This window comes from Vombatus ursinus, unplaced genomic scaffold (genome assembly GCF_900497805.2).
Source record: "Vombatus ursinus unplaced genomic scaffold, bare-nosed wombat genome assembly UNPS02014828.1, whole genome shotgun sequence".
NCBI classification, from domain to species: Eukaryota; Metazoa; Chordata; class Mammalia; order Diprotodontia; family Vombatidae; genus Vombatus; species Vombatus ursinus.
The window spans coordinates 1,209,086-1,222,667 of NW_020954606.1; positions in this window are offsets into that span (position 1 = coordinate 1,209,086).

Consider the following 13,582-nt stretch of genomic DNA (forward strand, 5'->3'; position numbering starts at 1 on the left):
CTCTTTTTTTTTCTATATCAGAAGAAGCATTGAGATTCAGAAGACCGAAGGCCCTTAATTAAATAGGAGTGATATTTTTCTAGTTTTTTTTTTCCCCAAAAAAGAAAAACCAAGTCTGGATAAACACACACACACACACACACACACACACACACACACACACACACAGAGGAAAATGAAGTTACTTGTACTGGAGCTGTCTGGGATTAGGTAGGGATTCCTCTAATTGGAGTCTGGCAATGGACCTGATTCACCCCTCCATCCGTCTGCTTGAAAATGTTTTCTTTCCCTCTGTAGCTATTGAATCATTTCCTCTCAAAATGTTTTTTTTTCATCTCTTGCCAAACATTTCAAATACTGTCTGCCTTTCTCTCCTTAGTTCCTAAACTTTCATTACTAAGATGAAAAAGCAAGCAATTTGAAAACCCAGTTTTTCTCTCTGTTTTACAAGCTTCCTCTTGCAAATTTTTGAAGGTACGGCGGTGGGCATGTGAGAATGTGAGAGGGAGAACCTGCAGGTGGAACTACATGACCTTCCTGAGTCTCTTTTGTAGGTGGGACCATAGAGAGGAAGCATGAGTAATAGAAACATTGACTAATTTCCTCTAAAACAATCCAAACAGCCAGGCATCTGCCAATGAAAACAGCCAGAAGTCTTTCCAGAGCAAAGTGAAACTTGATCTGAGGCAAAGGAATTAGCTTTTACTGCCACCTGGTGGATCTTTCCCAATCATTTTAACCAAAGGTTGGCTTTCCAGAAAACAATGCAGAGCTCTAACAGAATCAGGTTTCTATCTGCACAGATAGAGAGGAGCAGTAATGGGGTAAATCCAACAGCGATTTGTAGGTAGGTATGAAATGCATTGTATGACTCTATTTCCCTCTTAATATACTTCCCTATTTGTGTTTTCTTCAGGCCAATCTGTAATGTCCCTTCTAGCTCTTTAAAAAAAAAAAAATTCCCTGATTCTAGTTTGAAATTAATTTGTAGCTGCTCAACAGTAGCCACCTAGTCCAGAAAACAAAGATGTGTAACAAGGAGATAACCAGTGAAGACAGAAAATGTTTCTTAGATGACAGAAGAAAAAAATTAGTTTATAGAGTCAACCAGGTGGCAAAGTAGATAGAGCACTGGGCTTGGAGTCAGAAAGACTTGAGTTCAAATGAAGCCTCACACATGTGTGGCCCTGGGCAAGCCGCTTAACTTCTGTCTGTCCATCTAAGTTCTTTTCATCTGTAAAATGGGGATAATAACAGAGCTCACCTCCTAGGGTAGTTGGAGGATCAAATGAGAATATATTTTTAAAGAGTTTAATACAGTGCCTGACACATAGTAGGTTCTTAATAAATTTTTGTTCCTTTCCCTTTCCCTAATAAAAACTCACATTTATATAACAGAGGCAGCAAGGCATGGCCATACAGCACCAGATTTGGTGTGAAGGCAACATGGGTTTAAATCCTGTCTCTGATGTTTACTATCTATTTGATTCTGAGCAAATCACTTAATTTCCATATTTGTTCAATTTTTTTCAGTCATATCTGACTCCTCGTGGCCCCACTTAGGGTTTTGTTGGCAAAGATATTGGAGTGGTTTGCCATTTCCTTCTCCAGTTTGTTTTACAGATGAGGAAACTGAGGAAATCAGGGTTAAGTGACTTGCCAGGCCACACAGCTAGTAAGTAAGTGTTTGAGGCCAAATTTGAACTTAGGAAGATGAGTCTTCCTGATTCTGAGCCTAGTGCTCTGTCTACTGTGCCTCCTAGCTGCCTTAGCCTCTATATAACCTGAGGCCACTCTCCAGGATGTATGGACTAACACAAAGATAGGTTGTTGTCTTGGTGAAAAGCTCCTTTTTGTCTCTCTTCTACATCTCAAATCTCATCCATGTCATCCCCCATTTTCTCCTTCTTTGGGCCAGATTTGGAGCAAGAGGTTGCTCTTCTCCTTGTCAAGGCCAACTCCTCTACTTGTGTCCTTGATCTCATCATCTCCAAGAACTTATCTCTGATCATCCCCATTTTCTCTTTAATCTTCAATTTGTCTTTGCTCAGTGAGTCCTTCCTTGCTGTCTATAAATACACCTAGATCTCAACCATTCTTAAGAAAGCGTCATTGGAACCCACTGTTTTTTCAAGTTCTGGTCATATACCCAGCTTCCTTTTCATAGACAAACTCTTAGCAAAGGTCATCTATGCTCCTTGACCTTACTTCATCTTCTATTCACTTCTCAGCTCCTTGTGATCTAGCTTCTGATTCTACTATTCAGCTACAGTTCTGTGATGATTAAAATGGTTTGAGAGACATAGTTTCTGGGTAATTTAATAATTTTATTAATAAAGCCAGTAGGTTATTAATAAAGGAAGGGTTATTTGGCCATCTCTCTTAGGCCAAAGACAATCATAGCAGGGGACTCACAGTTTATATACCCTTTGAATAAGTAGGTGGTTAATGAAGGACTGACAATGAACCTTGGACATAGAAATTATCTCTACAAAGACCACCTGTAACCTTGGGCTATCTAGACCAGGTGTGGGAAACCTGTGGCCTTGAGGCCACATGTGGCTCTCTAGGTCCTCAAGTGTGGCCCTTTGACTGAATCCAACTTCACAGAGCAAAGGAAATTTGGATTCGGTCAAAGGGTCACACCTGAGGACCTAGAGGGCCACATGTGGCCTTGAGGCCATAGGTTCCCCACCCCTGGTTTAGTTTTTTCCTTTTCCAGCTTGTAATAGCTATTGGAAGAAAAATGAAACACACTATGTAAGGACACAGTAAAATAAAACACACGTTGTAAGAACACAGTAAAGCAGATGATTCCATACAAGGTGGGAAAAACCATTTATTGTCCTTAGATAAGACATACTTGAAGTTTTGTCTAAATGGTTCCCCACCCCTGATCTAGACAAAAGGATCTGTCTCCATCCAAGCTTGAGTAGAAAACAATGGCTTCCCCACCTGGGATTAAATTCTTTATAAGGTTGGGTGACCAAGATCAGAAGAGTCAATGCAGTCTCATTATCAGTAATGTCCTTCAGGAAACTGAACTTTTTAAAATTAGAAATTTAAAAGAAGGGAAGAGCTCTGAATCTCCCCAAGATAATGGTTATTAATAATCATTTCTCTCAGCTCCTTTCTCCAAGGATACCAATAATCTCATAATTGCTAAATTAAATAGCTTTTTATCAATCCTCATGCTTCCTGTCCTCTCTGCAGCATCTGACACAGTTGACCACCCTCTACCCCATACCTGAAGATCTTTCCTCCCTGGAATTTCAAGACAGTGCTCTCTCTTGCTTCTTCTCCTACCTGTGACCACTCCTCAGTGTCATTATTTGGATTCCAGCTGCTTTGTGTGAATGTACCTCAGAGGTTACATACTAGGACCTTGTCTCCGTGCACATATTTTCTCACTGATCTCATCAAGTACCATCATTTCAAATATCATCTCTATGCAGATGATGTATAGGTCCCAAATCTATAAACACAGTCTACGTTGGTTGATTGCTTTTGACATTTACCAATGTTCTTAGTCTTTGTCTTTTAAAAATTAAAAAGTCTTTTAAAATTGTTTGCCTTTATAATGTTTTTATTGTACAAGTTATCCTACTGACTCTGCTCGCTTCACTTTGTATTAATTTATAAAAAGTCTTTCCAGCTTTATCTGAAATGGTGCCTTTCATAATTTCGTATAATATAATAGTATCCCATTATATTTATTTATTTATTTATTTTTGCTTTTTGGTGAGGCAATAGGGGTTAAGTGACTTGCCCAGGGTCACACAGCTAGTAAGTATCAAGTGTCTGAGTCTGGATTTGAACTCAGGTCCTCCTGACTCCAAGGTCAAAGCTTTATCCACTGTGCCACCTAACTGCTCTCTGCCATTATATTTATATACAATAATTTGTTCAGTCATTCCTTCAATTGATGAGTGCTACCTTCTTTGCCACTACAAAATGATTTATAAATATTTTTTTGTACAAATGGATCCTTTTCTTCTTTGTTTGTTCTCTTTGGGATATAGATCTAGTGGTGGTATCATAGTTTAATAAATTTTTGAGCATAGCTCCAAATTACTTTCCAGACTGGTTACACCAATAATGCATTAGTGTACCTGTTTTGTTTTGTTTTGTTTTCCCCCACAGCCCCTCCATCATTTTTAATTTTCCTTTGTTGGGTCATTTTTGCCAATCTGATGAGTGTGAGGTAGAATCTCAGGGTTGCTTTAATTCACATTTTTCTATTAGTGATTTGGAACATTTTTTTCATATGGTTATTGATATCTTGAACTTCTTCCTTAGAAAATTGACGATTCATATCCTTTAACTATTTATCAGTTGGGAAGTAGCACTTGTTCTCATAAATTTGAATTAGATCATTATACATCTTGGAAACGAAACCCTTACCAGAGAAACTTGATGTAAGCTTCCTCCCCACCCCAATTACCTACTTTTCTTCTTACTTCTGTGTTCCTCTCAAACCTTTGGTCATGAGCTCTTTCCCTGTCCATAGATCTAAAACATTAACATAAAACTTTTGCCTTTTTGAATGTCATATTATAAGACTTTTCATATTTTTTATAATTTGTATAATTTGTATAATTATATAATATTATAATATTATAATTACATAATTTCTAATAATATAATTTATATATATAATTTATAAGAATTATTGTATTATAAGATTTCTCTTTAAAAAAATAGTGGTAGCTTCTAAATCTTATGAGATCCTAACTTATGGAACCTCAGTGATTGAACTCTTCTTTTCCGGCTACATATATTATTTTGTTTTGTTTTCAACCTGGATGCTCCGTATTTTGGTTATATATTACTTGGAGTTTCCATTTGGGAACTTATTGAGGAGATGATCAGTGGATTCTTTCTATTTTCACTTTGTCCTCTTACTCTAACAGATCTAGGCAGTTTTCTTTCATGATTTCAAGAATCATGAAATATGATGGCCAGGCTCCTTTTTTCTTTTGGTCCTAGCTTTCAGGTAATCCAATGATACTTTTTCAAAAAAATTATTTATCTTATTTTTAATTTATGTAATAAAACAAGCATTTCCATAACACAGCATAGCAAAAAAAAAAAGATGATTGCACATAAAACTGCAAATCTGTTATGTACAACTTGCTGTTCCTTTTAAATACATAATGAAGTTATCATGTAAATTTCTTTCCCCCTCTTTTTTCTTCCTTCTCCACCCCCTAGAGATGGCTACCATTAGACACAAATATGTATAGATGTGTGTATGTGTGTGTGTATGTATAAAATAATTTTATACATAGTTTTATGTATCTGCTCTTTCTTCTTAAATTATCTCTCCTCAATCTGGTTTCTAGGTCAGTTATTTTAAAAAAATGCCTTATATTTTCTTCTTTTTAAAAAATATCATTTGGCTTTGTGTTAATAGTTCTTGTTTTTTCACAGAGTCATTAACTTCTATTTTGTTCATTCTAATTTTTAAGATTAAAACCTTAGATGAGGTTTTGAACCTTTTGTGCTTATTCTCTTTTCAAGGTTTTCTTTCACAACTCTCATTTCCTTTTCAAGTCCATCCTCTATTACTCTCATTTCACTTATAAATTCACTGTTAACTCATTTAAATTCTTATTCTATTTTTTCTAGGAATTCTAGTTGAACTTGTGTCCAAATTATGTTCTTCTTTGAGATAGATAATTTGGAGTTATTGTCTTTTTCTGGGTGCATGTGTGGGGCATCCTTTGTCATCATTGTACCTCTTTATGGTGGGAGTCTTTGGCTGTTTACTCATTCTTCCAAGCTTTCTTCCCAAATTAGAACTTTATGTTAGAGCAATGCTTTGTACGCTTCTAGAAGGAAACTCTGGGCCTTATTGGGTTCTGATTTGGTATTCTCTGGAGCCTGCTATTGCTTTCTCCAATATTGAGTGCTGTTTTAATCAAGGATCTAAGAGATGCTTCAGTTTAAGGACCTACAAACTTTCAGTGCCTCCAAACTAATATGATCTAGGGTGAAGGCTCTTTGCTACCCTTCTGGTCTGAGCTACTGAATCCTATTTGAGTCTGAGCAATACAGCTGTAGGCTTGCCGCTTAGTTGAATCTCTAGCAACCTGCTGCTGGGCCTAGCTTTGTGTTAGCAAGCTGAAGTTCTGCTGGTTCAGAGCAATAGAACTGTAGCCTCCCCCTGGTCTGAACTCTCTGATTGGTTTCTTAGCAGCAGGCCTTGGATCAGGTTAGGGGCTTAATCCTGCTTCAGGGTCAGAACCACAAGGTTGCTGCTCATTTCAGTTCCTGCCCCTTGCCTAGTAGGCTCAAAATCATTCATGGGCCAAGGTAGAGAGAGATTTGGGGATTTCTAAACCAAAATCAGCATCAGAGAAAAAGAACTGTGATTCAGTATCAGATATAAGAAGTTCAAAAGAGGAATAAATATTTATTAAGAGCCTACTATGTGCCAGGCACTGTGCTAAGCATTTTACAAGTCTTATTTCATTTAATTCCCTTAGCGGCCCTGGAAGGTAGGTATTATTAGTGCCATCATTATCCCCATCTTACAGTTGAGGAAAGACAAAGGTTGTGACTTGCCTGGAGTCACACAACTAGTAACTACTATCTAAGGCTATATATGATATAGGTCTTCCTAACTTCAGGCCCAGAGCTCTATCCATTGTGCTGCCTTGTTGCCTCTTGGTATTTAGATAGATTTAATTTGAGTTGAGGCAAACTGATGGAATTTAGCATCTATCTGGGTATGTTGGCTCATATCCACCACTATAACTAAAGAGTTATCATCCTTCCCATTTTAGAGAGTCTTTCTAATCATTACATCCTAACAAATGAAAGCTAAGATGACTAGGAGTCACCCTGAAGAGATAAAGCCAAGAAATTAGTAGCAAAAGAGAAACTTAAATGCAATTACAAAGCTTTTATCAATCAAAATGAACTTATTAAGCACTTACTATGTGCCAGGCATTGTTCTGAGCTCTGAGGATACAAGGAAGGATAAAGAGCCAAAAGACCAGTGAAGACAAGCTCCATGAGACCAGTAGTGGACAGTAGCTTCTGGCAGAGAATATATAACTATCAGAGTGTACATACTGGACATGGAAGGAGGGCAAACCCAGCAGAATAAGCATGAAGGCATCATCAGAAGACATCAATGGCACTGCAGCTTCAGAGGAGTGAGTAGCTTAGTCTAGAGGTATAGCCTGGCTGCACGTTTCCTATGTGTGAATGGGCATATTTGTTACAAGATTTACTCCACCCCCCCCACCCTCCAGTGGTAGTGGTGATGGGGAATTGGGAGGGAGATAAAATAGATTTTTTTTAATTGAAAATATTTTAATTAAATTTTTTTTAAAGTAATAAACCCAAGAAGCTTGTTGACCAATATCAAAACTTTTTGACATGCCCCAAAGAAGCTAGAGAGATGCAGGGTCTTCTCTGTTGTGAAGGAAGAGGCAATTTTCATTTTTTTCACTGGTAATAAACTGGCAGGTGTTATTTAGCTTTAATGGGAGCCTGTCCTCATTGCTTGATATAGTATTGTTTCAGATATGAGTATACCAGCCAGAGGAACTAAGAGAAAGTGATACTGGGGCTAGTGCCAGACTGTTTGAAATAAAAAAGGTTGGATATGATTAATTTGTAGCCCATATTTGTAGCCCATATATGCTATGAGGATATTTGTTCCAACCTTCACTCTCATTGATGAATCGTGTCCTTAGACCTTGACTACTTCTTCCCCTCAGGGTTCTGGGGTGCCCCAGATGGTCGGGGATGATCCCATCAGCTCAAGAACCCACCAATGTGATTCCCTACCAAGATAATCAATTGAGCATCTGTTTAGACTTACAACCCTAAGTAGTTTTTAGAGACAGTAATTAGTAAGGTAAGACAGTAAGAAAAGTTGGTACAAAGCATCTTCCAGATTTTTGTGATATACTTTTCCATAAGTACATGCAAAATAATATGGGCTCAGGTATAGAGAGGATATGTAGTGAGAGGATAACTTGCAGTTCCTTCTTCTGAAAGTCCCTCTCATTCATGAACTGCTCAAGAAGTTACTCTCAAGGTTTGTTTGGTTTTTTTTTTTTTGTTTGTTTGTTTTTGCTCATGGATCCAGTCTGTCTTTGGCTCTTAATACAGACACTGACATCCCTGATCCAGGGAAGTTGGTAGGAAACCCCGAGGGGAGACTGGAAGTCCCAAATCTTCCATCCAGCCTTTCTCATCCAACCCAAGTAGCCAAAGCTGGTGAAGAAGGATAAGAAGACATAGCCAAGTTCTAAACTTGGCTCTCTTTCCCCCCCCAGGCAAGTCCTTCTCACAAGAGGTTCAGCTTGAATTCTGAATTTGTTCCAGTTTTTGGAATTTCCCCATTCTGGATAACTGGATGCTTTTATACAGTATTCACAGGTCATAATTAAATCCCTCAGCCTGTTAGAATACCTTTCTTCTCTGGAATGATTTCACTTTATCAAATAGTATTCAAAGTATTTTAAACTTAGTCTAAGGTTCATGCTTCAAATGGATTAGTTGGGCATCTTAACACCCACTTCAAGTTGGGGTAGGAATGAGCAAATGAATCATATTAACTTAGATATTACATTCATTTCAAAGTGAAAAGCTCTCAAGAGCTGCACCATCATCCTTGGGGGGAAGGCAGATATAGGGATATCATCTCAAGGATACAGTGAAATCTACAAAAAGCTATGCTGGTAAGCCAAACATTTTTTTTCAAACTCCTTATAGTGATGAAGATGGAACTTCTGAAATAGCCTAGTCCATGCTCAGACAGAAAAATTCAAGACCATAATTGGTGGTGACATAGTGGACTGTGGCCTAGATCCTGGAGATCATCCCTTGTACTCTTGTCCAGAACTGTGGGGGTCAGTTTTATCCATCTACTCACCTTATCAGGTCAAGGACACCAAAGACAACTATGAGACCTGAAGTGTGGGTGGTGATTTAGGCATCTGGGTGATTATTAAAGAACTGGGAATCTGGGATCTATTGACTACATAGCTTTAGATGTACAAGACTCCAGCAGATGACAGGCTATCCCAATAAGTGTAATGGTTAGAGCTGATTATAGTGGTGGTCATGGTGGTCATGGTGACGTGGGAAGCAGAAACTGATACTAGGCAGTAGTGAGGTATAGACAACCTATGCTTGGCTTGAGGTGACCTCACTCCACAGGTATGGCAGATTTCTAAAAATTTTTTTTTAATCAGCAAAAATCTTCCTTTTCCTCCTCCCTTCCCAACCTCCCTCTATCTCCTTGCTCCCATTGAGAGCAAAGGAAAAACAAAACCCTTATTACAAACATTTATAGTCAAGCAAAACAAATTGCTGCATTGGCCCCGTTTAAAAAAAAGTTTTATGCTGTGCTCTGAGTCCTTCACTTCTCTATCAGGAGGTAGGTAGCATGTTTCATCATTAGTCCTCTGAAATCTTGGTTAGTCATTACACTGATCAGAGTTCCTAATGCTTTCAAAGTTATTTGTCTTTACCATATTGTTGTCTTTGTATAAATTGTTCTCCTGGTCATATTCACTATACTCTGCATTAGTTCATATAAATCTTCCCAGGTTTCTCTGAAACCATCCATTCCACCATTTCTTTTTTTTATTTTTTCTTAATTTATTTTAAACTTAAATACTAAAACTTAAATATACAATAAGAAAAGGGGAAAAAAAGCATTGCCATGTGCACAGCAGAATGTAAGAGAGGATTCAAAATATACAGCAATAAATTTCCATTTCAGGAAAGCCTATATAATAAATACTTTGCATTGTGTTCAGAGCTGTTCATCTTTTCTTTGCTTCCTTGTAAGTTTTCTTTTGTTCTCTGCTGTCCATCATTTCTTACAGCACAATAGTACTCCATTGCATTTATGTACTATAATTTGTTCAGCCATTCCCCAATTTATGGGAATCCCCTCAGATTCCCATACTTTGCTACCTCAAAAGGAGCTATAAATATTTGTATATACCTTTAGAGTTTGTTTGTTTTTTTTGTTTAAAACTAATCCCTCCCTTAACCTACTCTCTGTATAATTCTCCCTTTCCCTTTTTCCTTCTCCCTCCTATTTCCTCATTGAGTTAAATGTAGTTTTGCATTGAACTCTCTCTCTGTAGGTGTGTGTGTGTGCATTCTTCCCTCCTTTGATCAGAGGAGAGTGGGATTGAAATGTCAGCTGTTTCTCCCACTCCCACCTCTTCATTTGTATAGCTATTTATTTGTGTACCCTGATTATGTGAGATACTTTTCTCTAACCTTCTTTTCCTTCTCCCCTCCATTCTTGTTATAAGATCATTAAGACATAATAGAACTATTCCTAGGCCTTGTCTAATTATAATTCCCATATGACTCCTGATGATGATAGGGTTCACAGGGGACACAAGTGTCATCTCACCATAAGAGAATGTAAACAGTTTATCCTTATCTGGTACTTTGTCATTGTTCACTTCTATGTTTAGGCACAGCAGGCTTTTCATCCCTTCCCTAATAAACTGTCAGGGAGAGCTTAAACATATTTGGTGGTTATCAGCTTAAGAAGGCTCTGCCAACCCTTTTCTAACACAGCTTGGGTTGCAAAAGGCACTGATATGTATGTTGCTATTCTAATGTAGGCTTTTTATTTAGGAATCATGGCAGCAGATACCCATGGGACTCAAAAGGAATTAAAAATGAATAAAAAGACTACCATTGTACCATAGCACCACCAAGTACACACACGCATACATACATGCATACACACATGCATATATAGACACACACATACATACATACATGTTCCTGTACGTACATATGTATATGTGTGTGTATAAAACATTCTATTATCAGCATCCAAAAAGACATTGAACAGAGGGAACCTCATGGTCTTTGACTAAATGAATGGCTGCAGTTATTAATATGGTTCTAGGTGCAGGTCAATGTGCCCTGGAATATATTGAAAGAGATTTCCTGTCGAGCACATATAATACTGGAGCCTAGAGCTGGTGTTATAGAATCATGCTAGAAATTTTTAATCTGTTGACCTAGTCAGTGAAATATCACTTGAACTAGGAATGAATCTCAGTAATTCTCCTGGCAGCAGGTTGAAATGGAGCTCTCTGGTTATAATGAATGTTTTAGCCTCTGCAGTTCTCCTGTTCTGGCAAGTTAAAGTATAATCTACATTTTCAGAATCTCTCTCGGAACTCAAAAGGGAAATACACCTGAATAGAACATAAAAACAAATCCAGTCAAAAGGAAAACTCCAGCTTTGAGAAAGCAAGACAAGCGGCTTGTGTGTAAGTAAGTTGGAAACCGCTACTCTCTGAGAGGTGAAGGCTCTCTGCCTTTGAGATGAAGAGTCTACTTGTAGTTTATATTGATTATGTTTTTCATATATGTAACATACAGAGGAATTTTTTTTTGTTTTTGCATCATACTCATTTCTGAAATTTCCCCTCCTCCTCTTTCCCTTCCTGTCCCTATTCTCTATAGTAAAGATTTTAAAACAAAGAAGAAGAAAAAAAGCAGCTTAGCAAAACTAACCAGCGCATCAACCTGTCTGACATTATATACAATATTCCCTACCCAAAATGTTCTGTCTCTACAATAAAGGTAGGGAAATGAGTACATCTTTTTCTTTCCTATCTCATTTAAAACTACAAGAATCAGTAGGGAAAAGAAAAAGAAATGCAATCATGTATGTATGTATGATCTATCTATCTATATATATATATATATACATATATATATGGGTGTCTAAATTTTCATTGACTTAAGAATGGGAAAGTAATGGTTTCACTATTCCCAGTAACAAATTGTGCTTAGAGTGTGCTGGACCTAGAGTCAGGAAGCCTGAATTAAAATCCTGCCTCAGACACTTAGTAGCTGTGTGACTCTGGGCAAGTCATTCAATTTCCGTCTGCCTCAATTTTCTCATCTTTAATATGGGGATAATAATAACATTTACCTCCCAGGGTTGTTGTAAGGATAAAATGAGATAATATTTGTAAAACACTTTGCAAACTTTAAAGCATTATATAAATGTAACTTATTATTAATAAAGGAGCAGCTAAGTGGCACAGTGCTGGGCCTGAAGTCAGGAAAACTCATCTTCATAAATTCAAATCCAGTCTCAGACACTTCCTAGCTGTGTGACCCTGAGCAAGTCACTTAGCCCTGTTTCTCTCAGTTTCCTCATCTGTAAAATGAGCTGGAGAAGGAAATAGCAAATCATTCCAGTATCTTTGCTAAAAAAAAACAAAACAAAACCCAAATAGGGTCATGAAGAGTCAGATATGACTAAAATGACTGAACAACAAAAACAGAATTATTATTATTAACAATAAAAGAAAACATTTTTTGGTTGAGGATCACAGATATCCAGAAAAAAAATTAATCATGTCACATGCAAATAGAAACTTTATTAGAACATTTTTATTTTCTTAGAGAAATATTAATTATTCAACTCATGTTTTTAGAACAGAAGAAACAAAACAAATCTTTGTTTAATAAATACTATATTTTAAAAAATGCCTAGTTTTCATATTGAGACCTGTTCAGAGTGAAAGAAAAAAAAGTGGGAGTAGGGAGAAGAAATGCTGTATGAATTGCATTACCTAGACAAGTCTAGGGAGAAGGATATAGCTATATAGAGGAGGATGGAATAGATGAAAGAAATAAGACAGAGAAAGAAAAAAATAGTAGTAGAAAAAGAAAAGAAACAGATAAAAAAGGTTAGTAGTTTTTGAGGTATGTCAAGGGTCATACTCTTTTCTGCATGAATTTTGGGTTTTGGAATGTAATTTACCTCCTTGATTAAAGGATTAGTTATTATCCACTGTCCTTCAACTGCTCTAATCCTCTCAGGTCCTTTATAAAAGATTGTAGTATTCCAATTCTTATCTTTGCAATCTCCAAGATGAATGGACTATTAAGAAAAAACTTTTGAGTGAGGGAATTATTTCTGGCCTTCCACAGCTATGACCACAACCACATCTTCCCAGACTGCAGGGAATTAATTTGAAATTAAACTTTAGCTCCTAGGTGGGCAGGCCCCATCAAGGCTTAAGTCATACATAGATTAAACATACATAAACTCTACAAAAATTAAGCAAATTAATAATACATAGATTAATCAACTTATTTTATATTGGGAGAGATCCCTCTCATTTTCACCAGGCTGGATTGGTAGAAAAAATCAGTAAAAACATTTTCTTTTTAAAAAAAATTGTCTTTTTTCTTTTTTCATATTCATTTCCAAATGTATCTCTCCTACTATCCCCTATCCAGTGATCCAACCCTTGTACCAAAGAATAAAAAAAATTTAGAAAAAAAAAGCAGTTCAGCAAAGACTCATTCAAATAAGTCTTATGCCAATTTCGTAGCCATAGTCTCCCATCTATGCAAGAAAAGGAAGGAGGCACATTTTCTCAGTTCTTCTCTAGGACTAGACTTCTTAGTTATTATAATTACAAAAAGTGTTCCGTTTTGTGTTCTGTTCTGTCCACTTATATTATATCCTAATGTCTATTACTTTCCTACTTCTGCTTGTTTTACTCTGTAACAGTTCAGACAGGTCTTCCCACACTTCATT